This window comes from Zalophus californianus, chromosome 9, assembly GCF_009762305.2.
Source record: "Zalophus californianus isolate mZalCal1 chromosome 9, mZalCal1.pri.v2, whole genome shotgun sequence".
Lineage (NCBI taxonomy): Eukaryota > Metazoa > Chordata > Mammalia > Carnivora > Otariidae > Zalophus > Zalophus californianus.
Genome location: NC_045603.1, coordinates 127,497,459 through 127,518,100, shown reverse-complemented (window position 1 = coordinate 127,518,100; position 20,642 = coordinate 127,497,459). Strand labels below are relative to the sequence as shown.

Sequence of the window (20,642 nt, the reverse complement as noted above, 5' to 3'; positions counted from 1 at the left end):
ATCAGGTAAAAAGCTGTAATTCATTATCTGGGAATTCTAATTTTTCAGGAAACATTTTGGCTTGCAAGCTTCACTGTCAGCCTCTTGATAGGCTTCCCCGGCATAATAAGTGTGATTTATTTGTCATATAAACTTCTGGCTGGTTAGTTCCTGGCATTGACTTGAGAAACTGCCACATTCTGGGGGAGCTGTACTTTCCAACATTAACGTGAGAGCTTGAATGTTTTCTTCTCCTCCAGAAAAATGCCTATGTGTCAAATGTCAACAATATAAAAGTATTCCTAATTTCATAGCAGGCATGACTAAATATAGAATGGAACAAACTCCAATGACTTTGTGGAGCCAAAAACAACAAGATTAATCTACAGGGCTGCAAAGTGACTGTCTTGCCTGACAACTTCCAAATGTGCAACATGTCTTTTCAACAGGATGGCCACATGGGAAGTCGATATAGAGCCCACGTTCAAGCAGATTTCCCACCTTAGCAGCAAAAAGTGTTTCCCATCTTATCACCTGGGTTGGAAACAAAGGTCCAATGTCCTGACAGCCAGCGGAAGGTACTTTGTAAACTGTAGAGGGATACACACTTGTTAGACTCATCCATGCGTTCATTTCCAACGTGTTAAAAAGCAAACAATGTAGCCCTGTGACGGAAATAAATAGGGGAAAGCTACTTGATACTTGCTCAAGTCCTGTCCACCACAAGGCTTTTGGCCCCATGAGTTAGAAAGAGAGAAATGTTGCTACCACTCCCATTTACTTGGTGAAACTGAAGGAGTTTGTGCAATATCCTTTCTTCCCTGGAGGGTCTGACACTGTTTCGTTCAGAGCAGTGTCAACTCAGGCCAAGGTCCTGGGTTGACTCCTCGGATGGGCAGTCAGCTTCTTCAAGTCCTATGACCAAAGCCCGCCCTCTTAGCCTTCCCTAGATGTCCATTTCAGAATATGCAAACTGCCATAATTGGAAGGCACAAGATGTGGGATCATTCCTACTGGTCCACTTCCAAGAAAGGCCATCCTACAGTGTAACATTGATTTCATAGTCAAAAGATAGGAGCCTTTAAATTTAATGTGGTGCCATATATGTCATCATTTCTTGTTCTGTTAAAAAAAAATGTGTCCTTGTGTTAAAATTAGATTTCTGTGAAATGTCCATTTATTGGCCTGGGAACATTTCTCTTTCTCAACCCGATACTGTGAGTCTGGAGGAGGAAAGGCTCCATCTCTCCTTTTTTGCACTGTGTTGGAGAACAGCATCCAGATGGGGCCTATCCATCTTGCCTCTCCAAGAGCCTGACCTTGTTACCTTATCCATAGACTCGTGGAAGGTTACCGCTCAGGAAGACTGTGGGCCAGAGTGGGTAAGTGTGTCAGTGATTACATAGGCAGCCAGTGGCCAAGTTGCCATCGGCCTTCTACTCTACACTGCCACTGATTACAAAGCAAGGGAGCAGGATGGACCTGCAGGAAGGATGGAGAAGGAGACCAAAAACCTGAAATTCCAGTGTCTAAGAACCATGGGACTCTTAAGAACCCAATTTTGTTGAATATGAAGTGTGGCTGGAAAAGGAAACATATAGCTCGGCTTTCTCAAAAAAAAAAAAAAAAAAAGGCACACTAAAGAATATGAAGACTCAAAAAACAAAATTAAAGTAAAACATGAGGGGAGAATTTCAGGTGGTAGACCCCTGACAGGTTACCCAGGGGAGGCTTTCTACTACCTAGAAGCTCAGGCTGGTAGAATTATAGCAAGGATGTGTGCTTGTCCTTTGGGGAAGGTCACCACAAGCTCATAACTGCCCCTGGAATAGAATGAGCCCTCTCCTACTATACTGATAGAATTAGTGTTTCCCTGGCCTGGAACCTCCCTGTTTCGGGAGGCTCCCACATGAGGGGAATCAAGTGGTAGACAAAGGGTGATGCCAGAAAAGGTTTGAGGTGTTCCAGAACCATGACCCAAACTTGACGTGGGTCCCTGGAGACGCCAGATCCTGTTCCAGGGCCATCAGAACGCGTGCACTCAGGATGAAGACCAGAGATGTGACAGGAAGGGGCAGAGAGGGGCCCGGCATGCCCATGCACCCTTAGCTTGTTCAGGTGAGCTGCCAGTGAAGCCTGCAGAGCTAAAGGCAGGGGCCTGGGATCTCCAGGTCAGCAATGGGACCTCCGTTCTGGGTCGTATTAAATTTTCATCACTGTATCTCTGTGATGGAGGAACTCTGTCCTTTCTGATGGGGGTAACCCTCTCTCAAAACTGTTCTGTGACAGGGTAAATGAGTCAGAAAGTTTCTGATTCAGCCACAATGAAACTGGGAAAGGCTCATAAAAAGGCACTGATGAGTTGCCCCTTTCATCCGGGGCTGTCTTGACTTCTCCAACACTGTGGCGGCAGCGCTGGGCCCCTGTGCTCTTTTTGGGAGAGCAGACTCACTCAGGTGGAACTCTACGAACAAAGGCAGCATTCTCGTCTGAAAGACAAGTCCATCCTGAAGGCATCTGAAAAAGTCACGGAGCTATGGCTACCAAGGCTTCCCAGGGCTGGCTGAGGGCTGGCCTGGATTTCTGCTCTTAGAACAGTATTCAGGACATACAGTGCTACAGAGGGATGCTGTGCCCCACACCCCACATCGTATGTTAAAAACTTGCCCCCCAGTTGATGGAGTTTGGAGGTGATTAGGTCCTGGGGCAGGCACCCTCCAGAATGGGATTAGTGCTCTTCCACCCTTGGGATGACGCAGAAGGAAGTGTTCCATGAGCCAGGAAAGGGCTCTCACCACACATGGCATCTGCAGACACCTTGATCTTGGACTTCCTAGCTGCCAGAAGTGTGAGAAGTAAACTTCTGCTGTTAGTAAGCTACCCAGGCTGTGGTATTTTGTTATAGCAGCCCGAACGGACGAAGACATACAGCTTGAATTTTTCTGACCAAGATGCCTAGAAAAGGTGTGAATGAATTGTTTCACACCTGTTTTACAAAGATCTCTGAATTTTGTGCAAAAACAGAGAGCTTCTTCCCAGATGGCCAAGAAATGGTTAAGAAAGTTCTCTTCTGCTTTTATCTTCCTTGAGAGAAACAAGATGTGGTGTGGCTTATGTCATAAAATGTCTGATCATTTGGGGGTCGTGGATTTCATGAATTATAAAATGCTTTTAAGTCATTCTAAAACTATGGGTTATATGTTTCATATGGAAAATTTCTATGACATTTGCAAATAACTGTGCTTTTTCACATGGCAAAATGTCCAGGAGACCACAAAAGCCCACCCTAACTTTAAAAAAAAATATATAGAATATAATATATATTAAATTATATTTAAATATATAATTTAAATTTATATAAACATAAATTTATATCCATTATTTAAATTTAAATATATATATATTTTTAAAGATTTTATTTATTTATTTGACAGAGAGACAGTGAGAGAGGGAGCACAAGCAGGGTGAGTGGGAGAGGGAGAAGCAGGCTTCCCGAGCAGGGAGCCCGATGCGGGGCTCGATCCCAGGACTCCGGGATCATGACCTGAGCCGAAATCAAGAGTCAGACGCTCAACCGACTTGAGCCACTCAGGCGCCCTGAAGCCAACGCTAATTTTTTATCAAAATAGTTAATTTGGTGAAAATAGAACTAAATCAAAAGTAATGTTTTATGTATAACCATAAGCCAATAATTTTTATTCTTTTCAGATAATACAGAAGCCAATGATCTGTCTTTAAAAGTGCCTGACATGGAAGACGAAGGTTGGCATTTATGGGTTAAACTGCTGTTGAAAGTCTGATTCAGAAGAGGCTTGAGCAGGGGGTCCTGGTATGGTGGGAAGAAAAGCACACTCCATATGGCAGTGAGAGGATATGGTCATAAATAACTTGAGCATACGTGAGAACACTCAAATCTCAAATGTTCCTTCCACCTAGAGACAACAGAATTAAAGAGCTGGAGAAACCAGAAGAGGCCATCTGGCCAGGACCTCCCTTCAGACAGGTGAACACTGAAACCATCAGGGTGGTCTGTTTATTCTTGGGGATCTTTTATGAGATGGGGACCACACACCCGTTAGGGTCTGACAGAGCATGACACTATTTGGTCTGCTTCATGTTCAAGGTGTTTTCCCTGGTTAGACAGAAAACCCCTGTTGCTGTGTTTGTAGCTGTTTCTGGAGACCAACGCTGCCTCGGTTGCTGACTAATGGCTTCTCTGTAAGACGGGAAGGGTTAATAAATGCACGCTGATGATGTGCTTTCTCTGCCTGTGCATGCAGCAACCACAGGAAGCCACCCCTATCCTTCCAATGAAGACCATTGACTCTCTTGAGTCTTTGTGAGACCCAGTCTGATGAGGACAGTCCTGGGGTATGCATCTCATTGTGGGAAGGTCAGCATTATCGGGGGGGCCATGATTATGTGATGTCATGTGAGTGGGATCGGCACTGGCCTTACCCTGTGTCCCCCTCCATGCCTCTTCACCAGCAATGGTGCAGTGGGAATAACGGAGAAATACACCTGAGCTGGCGGGGAGTTTGGAAGGCACCAGGCTGCCCTAACCCCAAACCTAGAACCAACAGACCAGATGTAGAGTGAAGTAGACGACGGAGCAGAAAGAAAAGCATTTCTCGAGTGGGTCTGGTGAAAACTGCCAAGTCCGTGTCTTAAATACTTTCTCTTCAGTAAAATTTTTATCTGTTACCTCAGGATGATGAGGTCTGTGTGGTTAGTCTCCTTCTAAACATGACGCGTCCAGCTGCTTGGTTTGGTCATAAGACTTTTTTTTAAGGCAACGGTGAATTTTTAATAGGTTCCTTTCTTCTCTTTCCCTCCTACAGCAGACCTGGGAAAGGAACTTAAAACCAGAACACTATCAAATCCTTTATGAAACATTTGGGGCTAATTACCCTTGCTGGAAGTCTCAGGATTTTTTTCTTTGCTCCCCCTCCCCCTTTCATTTTAACGGAACACAGTTCAAGTCTCATAAATGCTTAAATATGTAGTCGTAAAGTTTGAGATGTCCTCACGGGCACCGCTGTCTGCAAATCTGCCAGGCGGGGCTCTGCGGAGGTTCAAATCTGAACTGGTTTCCGCCTCTCAAACTGAGCGTTATATAAACTGAGCCGGGAGACTTGACATGCTCCGCGTGACAAGTCATTCCGTAAAGCTTTCTCGATTCTACACCCAGGGTCTCCCCTGGAAATCTGGACCCCCATCCCGCATTTAAACAAGGAAGAGAACTGTTCATTTGTCTGTTGTTTCTCCTTCTTATCCAGTTATCACCAGCAACTAGATCTTTCATTTCCTTGCTCATTAGTCCAGGTTTTGAGAAAGAAGCCAGACCAGGCCAGGGGGCAGATACTCCAGTTTCCCTTTTATCTGGCTGCAACTGAAGCCATAAATCACACATCCTCTAGGATTTGCCTGCCCCTCTCCCAGAGCAACATGCCAAGGGGTTAGGGAGGTAAAAAAAACAGGATCCCGGTGCAGATAATTTGGGGCCCCACAACTATGAGTTGGGATGGAACACCGCAGAGGAAGGGATCCCGTATACCCCTAACTGTTTGCTTCTAACCCTGCCAAAGCCAGCGTGCCTGGCCGTGGCAGTGAGAATGGAGGAGGGGCGGCCGGGGAAATGAGAGGCCCACGAATCCTTCCTGAACTTCACAGCTACCAGAACAAACTTTCCAGACAGGCCCTTCCCTGAACACAAAGGACTGTATCTGACGGTGTGAGGATCTGAGCCTGGAGTCGGGGGAGCTGAGATGGCTGGTTACCCAGAATCCCCTGCTCCCCTCAGGAGTCAGGGGGTTTCTCAGGAGAAGTAAGCATTTTTCTCATCACAGCGAAGACTTCCAGGTGCTCCTGTATAACAGTCACTTGTTTGTGTACCTCATATCATTTTCCTAATCACACAGATGTGTCTTTCACTCACTGAGTACATTTTCATTTCTTTTTTTTTTAAGATTTTATTTATTTATTTGAGAGAGAGAGAGAGAGACAGAGCATGAGCAGGGGGAGGAGGAAAGGGAAAAGCAGCCTCCCCGCACAGCAGGGAGCCCGATGCGGGGTTCGATCCCAGGACCCTGAGATTATGACCTGAGCCGAAGGCAGATGCTTAACTGACTGAGCCCCCCAGGAGCTTCTCGTCTTTTGTTTTACATCCTCCAACTTGCACTTCTTTTCTCTTACACCCTTTTCCCAGTTGAGCTGTAAAAGTAATCGACTGGTTAAAAATCAACATCGCAGCCTGTCTCCGTCATATGTCATGAGCCACACAAAGCACAACTATGGGGATGATAAATAGAACGTATGATGCCAAGTGTGAACCCTGAGGTAAACTGTGGACTTTGGGTGACTGATGTGTCACGTGGCTTGATCTCTGGTAACAACCGTACCATCTGGCGGGGATGCTGATGATGGGAAAGGCTATGCATGTGTGGAGGTGGAGGATGAGGAATATCGCTGTACCTTCCTCTCAATTTTGTGGTAAACCTAAAGTGCTCTAAAAAAATAAAGCCTTTCAAAAAATTGCATAGCAAAGAACCGGCCAAGTAGATTACTTGCCAAATGAGTGGTGTGTTTAGTCAGTCAGTTGGTGTGTCTATCTTGACACGTTGGGTCTGTTTAGAATTTTCGTAAATGTCTTGCTGGGTGAGGTGACTCTTCATGCCATCAAGAGCCAACAAGACAAACCCAGTATTGGCCTTTTCATCAGGCCTGTGCGTGTCCACAAAGGACTTATCAAAGTGTTGCAGGGCTCTTTCTTTCTTGTGCAACCAAATATCTTTCCCATTGAATGGCCTTGTCATAGCCTGATGCTATATGGTTATGCTGTTAAAATGTCCTCCTTCAAACCTGCTTTATACACTGGGAGTTGAGCAGATAATTCCACATAAAAAAAGTGTTTTGCTGCTGCAGTTCTTGGCCCTGGAAAGAGGCAAACAGGAACCACTAAAGGTACAAATACTTTAGCAGGCAAGGGACGTACCCCGTGATGGGTGAAACAAACAAGGTGAAGACAGTAGGATAAGGTTGGGGAAGGAGTTCAGGGCAGTGAGTGGGCAGCTCAGAGGTACAGGCTTGGGGGGAAAAGGGTCAAACAAGATGGCAGGTGGTAGAGATGGGGAGACAGTACCAGCAGAATTGATAAGCCAGTGGAAAGAGAGGATTTTTAAAAGGTAAAATATGAATAATTTGATAGTTCAAACACCTTCTGACATTTGCAATTAGATGCCTCCCCTAAAGGATGGCCAATCGCTGTGGTGTGGGAACTGGAACTTGCTCATTTTTAGGACTCATTCGATCTTTCACTGAATTAAATATAATCCCAAACCTGGAATCGAACAATCTTCCATCACTATGTAGCCACTGTTAAAGGCCTCTCACTTTCCAGATCAGTTAACTCAGTAAAAGCAGGTCTGCCATGGTGCCCAGGGTACAAATTGTTCGTCCTAGTATGGGGCAGTTTATGAGAGGGGCTCTTGTATGTTCTAAATGAGAGGTTTTCTGCTTGTATTTTCTAAAGCTTAGGTACAGCCTTGCTTACTTACACAGCAATTTCGCTCATGTGGAAATTAGTGTGTGACTTCAAGTTGAGTTTTCTTGGTGTGCTCATCTGCGTGATTTGGAAGATATAGCATGGGTCCTAGGAGCTCACATCTAGGGCAAGACTTAATCAAAAGGAACTCTGGGAATATTTCGTTCTTGTAGCTCCATATAATGAAGACCAGAATGGATACTGCCAGGACTCTCAAAAGCTTCAAACATACTTAAATTTTCTAGGCCCTTTCAGGACCTAACAAAGCAATTTCACAAACTTGTGATCTTCACACCAACCATATTAACTAGATTTTATAAATCCCTATTTTGTAGATAAGGACACTGAAGCCCAGGGTGGGTAAGTGACAGTTAATAAAGGCTACCAAGCTGATAACGAAACCTAGGTGTGATATTGTGATTTATAATTTGGCTTTCATCCCTGTTCCCGGCATAGAGCACCCAAAACGCTAGGCGTTTCCTAAGTGGAAAGAGTGGTAAAGGTGTCTTTTGTTATTCCTAACAAACCCCTTTCAATCACGTCTGAGTTTATGTTAACAGAGTGACTTGTGGAAAGCCCCAAAGGTTGGGGCAGTTGCTAAGAGATCCAACCGTGTGGAACTTCCCAATCACAGGGACGGAAGAGAGGCTGGAGGTTGAAATCAGTCTCCAATGGCCAACGATTTAATCATCATGCCTACATAATGAAAGCTCCATAAAAAAACCAAAATGGTGACGTTTTGAGAGCTTTGCGTTGGTAAACATGTAGGGAATCAGGGAGGGTGGTGCGCTCAGAGAGCATGGAAACTTGCACCCCCTTCCCACCTAACTCGCCGTATCCTCTCTTCCATCTGGCCGTTCCCTGAGTCCTATCCTTTTATAATAAGCCAGTGATCTAGTAAGTAAAATGTTTCCCTGAGTTCTGTGAGCTGCTCTAGCAAATCCATCGAACGTGAGGAGGGCTTCTGGGGACCCCCTGAGCTATAGCCGGTTGGTCAAAAGCACGGTGGTGACAACTTGGGCTTTGCAGGTGGCGTCTGAATTGGAGGGGGTGTGGTCTCGTAGGACCGGGTCTTCAACCTGTGGGATCTGACACAATCTCCTGGTGGGACAATTCAGAATGAGTTAAACTGTAACTCAGCTGGTGGTGCAGAATGGCTTGACCTGTCACACATCGGGTGTCAGAGGTGCAGCAGCGTTGGGACGACTACCGAGGGTGGGGGGGGGAGCCTGAGTGCTTTCCTTTCACACTAGATTTTCCGACGCCAGGCTGCACCCTGAACTGCCAAGACTTCTCGGTGTTTTGTTCTAGAGGTGATGGTTACGGAGAGCAGACAACCACATCTGTGTGTGTGTCTCCGTGGAATGCATGAAATAAGACGCTAGTCATTCTCCATATCATCGCGAGTCAACCCTCCTCCTGACAGACTGCAACGTCGCAGAGAACGTTTAATGAGCAGGCGGTTGGTTACTGGTTTTGCAACGTGCAGACTGCTTCCCCAGGAAAACCTTCTGGGTCAATTCAGTGCGGACCTTATCCTGTGTTAGGAATTCTCCTCCACCCACCAGCTGGTCCTGCGGAGATGAAAAACAGGCACACGCCCTAAAGTCCTTGTCCCAGATGAGTGGCTTTGGGGGATGCTTAAATTCCCAGGCAGGCGGAGACAAAAGAGAAAGGGACCCTTGCCACAGTTGTTCTGGCTACATTTCACTGATGTTTCAGTGTTATGTTATTTCTGGCATCATTTTGATGAGTGATTCAAAGACTGGTTTTTAACTCGGGGAGAGTCTGTCTCTTAACAGATTTCATGTCTGTCTTATCTCCTTCGCTAAATAATGCAGCTAATTTTGATACTGTGTTTATCTAGTGCTGGAGGGGATAGAAAAACAAGTGGGATCTGATCTTTCCACTTGAGAGGTCTACAGTAGGAGACGTAAGACATTATGTGAATATGCCATGACAAGGTAGAATGATAACAATGATAGAATTGCCAAATGATGTAGGAATTTAACATTTCATGGAAGAATCTACCTTTCTAACATTCTGTCTTCCACTGTCACCTTTGCTCACCGCCCCCTAGCCATGCTGTTTTCCTTCTCGTCCTAGAGCATACTGTATTTTTTTCTGCCTCAGGACCTTTGCACCTGCTCTTTCCTCTGCCCTCCGTTCTTCCCCTACAACTTTGCTTGCCTCATTCTTCTTCATCGTTTGGGTCTCAGCTCAGATGTCATATGTCAGAAAGCCCCTCCTGATGACCTTTGTCTTGCTTGTTTAGTTTATTGTCCTCTTTATCCAACAGAATTTAAGCTTCCCCTATATATTTGGGAGTTGTGAATAGTTATGTTGGTGAACATGCTCAAAACATACCGGAATTCAAAGGGAGTACGGTGGGCCCTTGAACAATGCAAAGGTTAGGGGTGCCGACCTCCCACACAGTCAAAAATCCTTATATAACTTCTAACTCCCCCAAAACTCAACTAGTAACAGCCTACTGTTGACCGGAGGCCTTACCGATAACATGAACAGTTGATTAACACAGATTTTGTGTGTTACATGTATTATATGCTGTATTCTGATAACAAAGTAAGCTAGAGAAATGAAAATGTTATTAAGAAAATCATAAGAAAGAGAAAATACATTTATAATACTATACTGTATTTAGGGAAAAAAAAAATCCACATTTAAGTGGACCCGTGCAGTTCAACCTCATGTTATTCAAGGGTTAACTGTATACAGAGAGAAGAGAACAAGACTGGCAGTTGACCTTCAGCTTCATCCATTTAGGCGGAATGAAGAACAAAAGACACCAGCAATGGAAGCTGAGAAGGAAGTGAGGAGGGTAGCACAGGGAGAGAGAAGTCAAGGGTACTGGGCGCCACAAGTGAGAAGCTGATCCCATTGAAGAGGTCGGAGACTGGCATTGGATGTGACGAGTGAATGGTCACTGGTGGCTTCTGAGGAAAGCAGGGGCGGTGGGGGGCGGGGGTCAAGATCACGAGGGCTTATGGAGGGGGTGGTGAGATGTGGGGTCTCCAGGAACAGCACACTCCACCTGCTCGTTGGTAGGCAAGGAAGGAAAGTTAGTGCGCCATCCTGGGAACACAGCCACTTAAGAGAACTTGCTTCGGGGATAGACGGGAAGGTCTGAGTTTGAATGCAGACCAAGAAAAAAACCACAGAGGGGAAACAGGATGAAAGAAGCAGGGGGCGTTTTTTACAGGAAAAGCTGCTGGAAGACTCAGGAGGAGGAGAGCCAGAGGGTACAGAGGAAGGCTGGGGCCAGGCTTGGAGCCCGGAGTGTCATCCTAACCTACAGGAAGAACGCTGAGGATGGCCACGAATTAGGACCTCAAACTTTGCAGAGAAGTGGTAGGTGAGACTCTCTGTTCGCTTTGGGTTTCCAAGTTTTGGAGTTCTTTTCTTAAGATGTTCTTTCAGATTTTCCATCTTAAATTAGAAGCGCCTTGTTTTAGAGCCAATTAAATCTGGTTTTAAAGAACATCTCTGAGATGAAGGATTTTTTTCCCACAATTGTACATGGTTTTTCACCCCCTCTTTATGCTTTCTATTTTTTTAATTTTTCAGGTAATACATGCTCATTGTCAGAAGCAAAATTGGAAAACACAGAAAAGTGAAAGGATGTTAACATGTCTCTGTATTTCTACTACCCAGAAATAACTGCTCTAATACAGCATGGTGGCAAAGAGCATGAGTTCTAGAAGCACCCTGCCATGGTTTCAAATCTGGCTCCATCACTTCCTACCGAGGGATAGTTGCAAATTACATAAAGTGTAAAGTTTCAGCGTCTTCCTGCATAAGATAGAGACAGTGGAAACAGTCATTGCCCAGCAGGGCTGTGGTGAGGATTAGATTGTATAATGTCTCCAGAACATACACCTGGTACCTCAAAAGTGTCCGCTGGTACGATAATGGAACGTCTTCCACTTGACTCTTTGAACATATATATGTTCTGCCCCTTACAAAACGGGGATTGCTTTGTCTGAATACTATGTATCCTGTTTTTGTTCCCACATACCATTAACTTGTGAACACCCTCCCATAACATCTACAACATTTCCTGTTATCCTAAGGTGAGCAACAGCACGATTCCCCCAGCTCGAAAGAACTGCTTGTTGTCATGACCTGGCGGGATCGACCGTCTCCACCCTCTGGAAAGTAGCAGAACTCTGCCCGTCATATTCAAACGAGGAGTTCACTTTACAAAGAATCGTCATAGGGCAGAAGCCGGTCCTTATTCCTTCTTTACGTAAACAAATGAGAAGCGAAAATGAAGGATCCGGCACTGTGCTAGGATGTCAGTGAAGAAACAGACTGAAATGTGCCCCGTTTCCAGTTCTCCGCCTGGTCTTTGCTGCTTCTCTTTTTGGTTGGGCTGTGTTTGCAGAAACACAGGAGAGTCCCCTTTCTAATCAGGGTTTCCTACATGCTCAGTGGCGCTGGTGGTTCAAGGAATAGGAAAGGGAGGCAGCATGAGCAACAGGGCCCCAGCCCTACGGCAGCCCTTGCAGATGGCGGCTTCACGGGCCCAGGGTGGCATTTCCCCATCCCCACCTGCTGGCAGCCTACGTGATTGTTTGGGGTCATGGCAAACTCCTCCAAGGCAGCACCTGGAGGATATCACAGACATGAGGCCCTGGGTCCAAAACCCTGCACTAATGCCCCACCCTCAGAGTGCCCATGGCGAAATGCAGCGTCTGCACACAAACCTGACTGGTCGTTACCCTTTTAATTTGTGATACTTTAGATCATTGGTAGGCTAGGAATAATCAGCAATTGTCTTTAAAAGTGATGTGAGTTTTCTTCTCATGAAGGACATTGACTTTAATTCTTTGAGCCACAGACACAATTTTCTTTCTCAGACAGGCCCCATTTATCAAATGTTACAGGATCTTAACAAAGCATACATCATATTCAATTGGGTGAGGTAGTCTTCCAACCTGGTTTTAATAACTCTGCTCTTAAATGCCATTTAATGGGTCATCGATCCATCGTACTCTTAACCCAAGTTACTGAAGTGTAAATGCACAAAGAAGGATCTGGAGGCTGGTGAGGCTGACAACTCAGCAGGGGTGGAGAAGGTTCTCACTGGCTCAGGGTCTCTCCATTCTGTCCATGAGTGGTATTACCAGCCCATGGGCTTTTGCACAGGGCTAGGAGCTAACTCTTGAAGTCTGGGATTGCAGTTTCCTCCTTAATTCAAAACACATGGTAATACCAGAGACGGTGCCTGATGGCAGGCTGATTTGCCACCGTGGAGCCAGTGCCCTACTGGGGTCTACTTTGTTTTGGAATTTCTGGTGTACTAAAGGCCCTACAGAGAAACTATGCTGGAGATACCCAGCCCTCCAGAAAAGCAGAGGCGAAGGGAAGGAGGGGGTTTATTCAGTAGTCAGTGCTGGGAGGGGGAAGAAGGACATTGTTCTAATACATAAAATGGTATATGTGAAGAACATTTCTATATTTTCCAGGCTCTCCCACTCTTGGTTTGAAATTGGTAATGCATATGAAAAATATCAAGGTGGTTTTTATTGTAAGCCCTTTCAAATTCCTCCCTAAAGCTGCTGCCAAGGGCCCTCCAAGTGAGGCTAGACTTCCAGGAGTGCTTAAATGGTGAATGAATAATTGATAATGAAACTACTACTATTTACTGAGCACCTTGTGTGCCCTAGACAATATCCTAAGTGCTTTAGGTAGGATATCTTCTTCTCAAAACAATCATATAAGAAATTGATTTTCATCCCCCCATTTTGTAGATGAGGAAACTGAGGCTCGGAACAACTAAAGAGCTTGCCAGAGTCGTGCAACAGGTATACGATGGACCTACATTTGGTGGACACAGGTAAGGTGAACATGTATCGGTCCAACCCCAAAGTCTGCTCGTTTTAGGTACAGCATGATGCTAAGCTAAAATCACAAGCTGCACCCCCATGTTCCTTGCAGCATCCTTTTTAAAAAAAGATTTATTTATCTGTTTTAAAGAGACAGTAGGGTGCCTGGGTGGCTCGGTCGTTAAGCGTCTGCCTTCGGCTCGGGTCATGATCCCAGGGTCCTGGGATCGAGCCCCACATCGGGCTCCCTGCTCGGCGGGAAGCCTGCTTCTCCCTCTCCCGCTCCCCCCTGCTTGTGTTCCCTCTCTCACTGTGTCTCTCTCTGTCAAATAAATAAAATCTTAAAAAAAATAAAATAAAATAGAGAGAGTAAGCACAGGTGGGGGGGGGGGCAGAGAGGGGAGGAAAGAGAGAGAAACAGACTCCCTGCTCAGCGTGGAGCCTGACACAGGGCTTGATCTCACGGCCCCGAGATGATGACCTGAACCAAAATCAAGAGTCGGACGCTCGACCGACTGAGCCACCCAGGCGCCCCTCCTTGCAGCATTATTTACAATAGCCAAGGCATGGAAATAACCAGATTGTCTGTCAATGGATAAATGAATAAGGAAGTTGTAGTATATATACACAACTGAATATTATTCGACCATAAAAAAGAAGAAAATCTTGTCTTTTTGACAACATGGATGGACGCTGAGAGCATCATGCTAAGTGACATAAGTCAGACACAGAAAGACAAATACTATATGATCTCGCTTCTATGTGGAATCTAAAAACAAAACAAAAGCAAACTCATAGCAAAAGAGATCAGACTTACGGTTATCGGGGCAGAGGATAGGGGGGTGGGGGAATTGGAGGAAGGAGGTCAAAAGGTATAAACTTCCAGTGATAAGATAAAAAGTCCTGGGGATTTAGTGTACGGCCTAGTGACTACAGCAAACATTGCTGTCCGGCATACAGAAACGTCGCTAAGAGAATAAATCCCAAGAGTTCTCATCAAGGGACAAAACCTTTCTTTCTTTCCTTCTTCCTCCCGCCCTCCCTTCCTTCCTTCCTTCTCTCTTCTTTTCTTTCTTTTCTTTTCTTTCTTTCTTTCCTTCCTTCTTTCTTCTTTCCTTCCTTCTTCTTTCTTCTTTTCTTTCTTCTTCTTTCTTTCTTTCTTTCTTTCTTTCTTTCTTTCTTTCTTTCTTTCTTTCTTTCTTTCTTTCTTCTTTCTTCCTTCCTTCCTTCCTTCCTTCCTTCCTTCCTTCCTTCCTTCCTTCATTCCGTCCTTCCTTCCTTCCTTCCTTCCTTCCTTCCTTCCTTCCTTTCTTTCTTTCTTTCTTTCTTTCTTTCTTTCTTTCTTTCTTTCTTTCTTTCTTTCTTTCTTTCTTTCTTTCTTATGAGATGAAGTATGTTAACCAAACTTATTGTAGGAATCATCTCATGATAGACGTAAGTCAATCACAGAGCTGTACACCTTACACTTATATAGTACTTAGGGCAATTATATCTCAGTGCAACTGGGAAAAAAAATAAAATCACTAGCTAGGAAAAAGAAGATAATTGTGAGTGTATGGCTGTGTGTTTTTCCCAGTGGCACAGAAAACTGTGAATTGATTTGGCAGTGAGTTTTAAGATGCAAATGAATTGACATGAATTTCTGACCAGCATGAGCAATTTGGAGAACAGCACAAAGCTGGATGAGAAAACAAAGCAAATGAACTACTCCCAAGTCTTGGCCCTCAGCAAACGCCTGGGAGGGGCAGAAAGCAGGAGATTTGGAGCATTTTTGAAAACTGAGATTCACCAGGAACTCCACATTCGGTTCTGATCCTCCCTCCCGCCTCCACACTGGGCACTTCCTCCAGGCCTGAGAACTGAGTGTCTGCTTGTCCAGAACATTCTTGTTAAATCACTGGTTTGGAAAGTTGTGAAAAGAGTCAGTAGACCCTGAACCAGAGGGTAACCCAAACAGTTTATAAATGACAAGACCAGCCCTCTCTAGCGGATGGCTTTGATTCCACCCAGATGTGTGTGTGCAAAGGCAAGTCTGTCGTGAAGCTGAAAGATTAAACAAACAGGCAGGTACCTCTGACAGGCTATACCGTCCGACTGTTGATGTTTATGGATCTTACCCCTTCTTTTTGGTTTGTACTTTATCACAAGCAGAACCCAGAGAAAAAGGAGGTAGTGTAAACCCCTCCTTTGCTGGGAAGGCACAGTGTCTTCTAGGGAGAATCTAGCTGGGAACTGGGAATCCTTGGTGTTATTTCTGGCTGCAATAGTAATTCATAGGGTTGAGTAAACCATAGGCTTTTTTCTGCCTTCTGTTCCTCGTTCCATTCATTCCAGTTTGTGTCCTTGTATCTCCACCCCCCGCCCCTACCGTAAGCCACTTAAGAGGTTGATCATATATGGTAACGTGGATATGTTGTATGCTTCTTCCCCTTCGCTTGCACTGTTCTTCTATGTGGAAACCCTCCCCTGAACTACAGCCTGGACAAATCCTGTCTCTTCTTCTTCTTGAATCCTGCTCTGAGCTCCCCGGAAACCCAGCAATGTTTGTCGTCTGACCTTCTCCTGGCCTCCTTTGACTCCTACCAGGCATGGCCATTACCTCTCCCCCACTTGCCTGACTGATTTCCCCAGCTGCTTTGGAAGTTGCAGCAAATATCTTGTTCTCTTCTTTTGTGTCTCTCCCTCAGTATCAGCACACTGACTGGCGTGGAACTCAATAAATGTTGGTTGACTGAAAGGTAAAACAGTAATGTCAACACAGCGGCTACCTTTTTTTTTTTTTTTTTAATTGAATGCTTACTGTCTCCCAGAACCATGCTAAGAGCTTTGCAATGCAATATCTCACTCACGACAACAACATTTTGGGGTGTCGTTTATGCTCATTTTACAGTGGAGGGAACCGAAGTTCATTAACAAGATAATGGTCATACAACTAGCAGGTGGTAAAACTGAGATGTAGCCCTAGAGCTCTAGGCTTCCCTTACGGTTCCACTCCCATGTCCCCCTGCCCCATTCAAGAAATATTTGATTGATTAAAACAACAATGATACAAGGCGGGGACATTTGCATTTGGGATTCGTGGGGCCATAGGAATGGTAAGTAGACAACTAAAACAGGAGAAGGGAGATAATGTGAGGGCTCCATGCCTCAGCAAGAGCTTTGCAGGCAGCAGATTCTCATGTTGGATCCCCATGTGGGCCTCACTGCTGAGTGCTTCAAACCCTGAATCCTGAACTCAAACAGACTGCGGTTTGAATCTTGGCCCTACAACTCACTAGCTGTTTGATCTTGCGTGACTGACTTAAAGCTTCCTTATGCATAGCATTGGACAATAATGGTACCTCCTTCATTTGTTTGCCTTGAGGATTCAATATATACATGAAAAGGGCTCATATAAATTAATGTCAGCTATTATCATCCAGAACCTCTTGGGGCACCTGGGTGGCTCAGTCGGTTAAGCATCTGCCTTCGGCTCAGGTCATGATCCCAGAGTCCTGGGATTGAGCCCCGCATTGGGCTCCCTGATCAGCGAGGAGTCTGCTTCTTCCTCTGCACCCCCACCCCCGCCACATGCTTGCACACTCAATCTCTCTCTCTCTCTGAAATAAATAAAATCTAACTTAGACCAAAGCGATCGAATCTAGGCTTAGAGGCAGAAGTTGGGTATTTCACAGGGATTTTTTTTGGGAAAGAGCTCTATTTTTACCCTTCAATTCCTAACACAACAAAGAAAGTGAAGACAAGTAGTTTCAGAAGAGGAGAAAGGCAACCCAAAGACCATGTCTTAAGGATTACTGAATACACCACTGCCATGTTCACCCGAAACTTGTCATGACCAAGGTCAGGGCCAGGGTGGACATCAGGAATGTCCTCCTGCCGGTAAACGGTTGATATTGCAGTATATTTATTGGCGTTTTCTACAATTTCTAAACCCAGTGATGAAGAGCCGATGCAAATCTGGCCTGAGATTGTTTCTTAGTCACTAGGTGACCTTGGGTCTAGGTGACCTAACCTCCATGTCTTCTCTGTAAACTGCGGTAATCATAGGAGCTACCTCAGAGGATCCTTGGGAGAATTAATGTATATGTAAAGGACTTGGAACCAAAGAAACACCTTTAATTTATTTTAGTTTTTATAGTTATAACCAGTCTAGACAAGTATTTCCCTTGGGTGGTTGTGATGCAGCCTTGACAGAACAGAAGGGCTCACTCTAGACTAACAAGATTCCCCAGCACCCCAGGTATTTTATTCTATAAAGTGGATTAAATACGGGAATTTTATTAGACAGCTTTGGCTGGAATTCTCAGAATCCTCTCTCAGCGATTCCCTCCCCGCCATGGTTATTTGATAATGTCGATCCAGATTCAGAAGCTGCGAATTTTTTTTTTTCCTTTAAGGTTTGCTATCATCAGGTGATACGCTCTGAATATCCTGCAGAGAGCTTTTAGAGGAAGGCCAGGCCGTGTTGCAACGGCTGAGCCAATTCTTTCCAAGGGTTTACCTAAGGCTTCATGGGCGTGGGAGGCAAACTAAATATAACATCGGTTGCTAAAAGGAGGCCACGCCAAACTCATCCGTGTCCCCGATTCCGACCCCGAGCACACAGTGAAAGCTGGCATTTCATCCCCTGTCTGCTACCATGCCTGGATCAGAGCCCTCAGCTGCAATTTGCCCCCCAGGGCAGAATATCAACAAGCACTTCCTCTTGCTCAGAAAATGCTTGGGGGTGCCCTGAGCTCTTGGCCAAGAGAGAAAACAAACGGCAGGTTATTTGGCCCAGACCCGGAGACGCTGTGGAAAAGCCACAGCGGCCTCCCCAGAACAGGGAAATCACAAACAGAATGCTCCCTTAGGGAAACAGCAACAAAGCCACATGGTGTGGGAGACGGGGCCCCGAGCTTGGATCCAGGCTCCTTGGGGAGGAGAGAACAGAGGGCCCTTCAGATTCCTAGAACCCACTTCCCTGTGGCTTGCATTCGGTTCTGACTCCCCAGGGCATCTGCTACCTAAAATACCCAAATCTCCTGCTTATAAGCGTGGGTCACAACTTGTTTATTTTCCGACAGAATTGTCCGTCAAGAGACTTCCTCAAATTTCCCCTGGAAACTTAAAAGGAAGCTCACGAATCACAATCCTATGCCCATTTTGGAAATTGAGGATTTTTTTTTCTTTCTTTGAGAAATTAAGAAATATTGTTTTGTATCCCTGCTCACTTCTCAGATGAGCTGATACAACATGACTGGATATCTGCAAGCTTGCTTTTATTTTGTAGCAAAGGAATACACTGACAATAATGGTTTAATATTTACTGAGCCCTTACTATTTATCAGGCATGGTCTAAGTATTTTATTTATAATGTCTCATTCCAGAGTTTTTATTTCCATTTTATAGAAGAGGTTTGGTCTAAAAATTGGGACTTAGACTGACTCCAGGGGACATGCCCTTTAACCCAGGCTAAGCTGATGCTCTGCAGTAGGTGGGCCAGCTGCCCATGCACCTGCTCTTCCCAGCGTCCCTGTTGGGGGTGGTCATGTGACTGTTCAGGCCAATGGGATGTGAACAGAAGGGAAGACCACCACTCCTAGGTCTGACACCTAAAAAAGTCTGATGGGTGCTTCCCTTCTGTCTTCTTTTGGTAAATGAATAGGTCACTGGGCCCCTAGAGGAGGGCAAAGTCCCAAGATTACCCTGAGTGACCCCACGGAAGACTGTCTACCAACCAGGGTATTGTTGGACTTACTATGAGTGAGAACTAAATTTCTGCAATGCCAAGTTGCTTAGATTTCCAAGCTACCTGCTGCAGAAGCCCAAGTTACTTTAACTGATGTGCCCTACGATAAAAACGAATCAATTGTCCACAGTTAAACATTTACTATTGGTGGAGATATGGCAGAATGACCATATAGTTCTAAAGTGCATGCTTTCTCTCAATCTGCAGGGTGTGCAGCCCCGATGAGGAAATTCTCCTCTCACTTGGAAAGATGATAGGGACCACGTACCCTGCTTCCATCTTCCAAAGGGAGTCAGCGTGACATGAAAATAATCAGATTGCACAACCATCATTTATTGGGAACCCATCTGTGTGGGGATGAGCTCATAGCCTTGACAAAGAAGAAAATTTCCAGCTGAGGTTGGTTGGTGGGGCTTCCCAAATAGTCCAGCTCATTTTCAGAAGGTCCAGCAGTGGGTCAGGACAACACTAAGTGAAGAGCATCCAGTGACCACACTGGTCAAGCTGTATGGTCACTGTTATTGTAAATGATATAAAACACATTGCACTTATTAAAGAAGGGCATGTGATTGATGGGCCTAACAAATTCAGTATTCTTGTTCTGCCTACTGCAGCAACTTTGGGTCAGTAGCTAGTGTTACTCCTGGCCGTCTCCCTCCTGCCCCTTTGCCTTGTTCACTCCCACTTGCTCATATATAACCGCCTCAGGAATACTTCCCTGAACATATCTAAGAACAGGCAAGTTCACCAGGTACCTTGTCCTCAGAGCATTGACCACAAGTGTAATTTCACCTGAGTTTCTATAATTAATTACACTAGCGCTACTGAGTGAATGAATGATTGTCAGATCTCCACCACTGGCATACAACCTCTATAAGAGTATGGACTCATGTTTGGTTTTGTTCACCACCCCATCTCCAGAACATAGCCAATACCTCACACATAGGAGGTGTTTGCTCATTATTTGTTAGATGGATGGACAAACACATGAATGAATGAGTGAATCTGCATTTAATTCGTGGAGAAACTGAGGCAGACATAGGCCATACCCAGATTCACTGCAAAAGCTAGAAATGTAACTTAGAAGACTTGGCTCTACAGCTGCTGCTGATCATCGTTTTCCAAATGACTCTTGAAGGGGCTATTCAGAATCAGCTCGAATATGCATAGCTGGGCATTGCCCCAGAGCAAATGTCCAGCACTGCTCCTGAGGTCCTTCCCCAAAAGAGGCCAGCCCCAAGCTTCCCTGAGCCTTGATGTGATCCCCTTTACTTATAACACCTCCCAGTGGTGTGGAGAACCTAAAAGAGGGGAAAGCATTTGAAAGCACTGGGTAAACTATAAAAAAGATATGCCTGTGTAGTTCTCTTAAAAGTAAAAAGGGTGAAAAATTGTCTCTCAAAGGATGGGATTTTGAAAAGACATGAGTTTGTGAAGAATAAGACATTTTGAGGATGTTAGGCAAAAAATCTGTTTAGTTAAATATCATATTTTCATGGCAATGGCAGAGAAACAAGGGCCCCCCTGGACTCCATCAGCC

General features: G+C 45.1%; 1 protein-coding gene and 1 long non-coding RNA gene across 7 annotated transcripts in view; one reads left to right on the top strand and one right to left on the bottom strand.

The window, feature by feature from the left end:
• FRMD4A (FERM domain containing 4A) overlaps positions 1-20,642 on the bottom strand; it is a 598,644-nt gene that overhangs the window by 249,965 nt on the left and 328,037 nt on the right. The window lies entirely within an intron of this gene.
• On the top strand, positions 734-19,671 carry LOC113922952. 2 transcript variants are annotated; one of them, XR_003520118.2, is made up of 5 exons: positions 734-1,361; positions 3,688-3,741; positions 3,916-3,982; positions 13,297-13,382; positions 19,310-19,671. It is a non-coding gene; the product is annotated as an uncharacterized LOC113922952 (long non-coding RNA). The 2 variants fall into 2 exon arrangements; XR_003520117.2 differs by lacking the exons at positions 13,297-13,382; positions 19,310-19,671 and adding an exon at positions 4,103-4,325.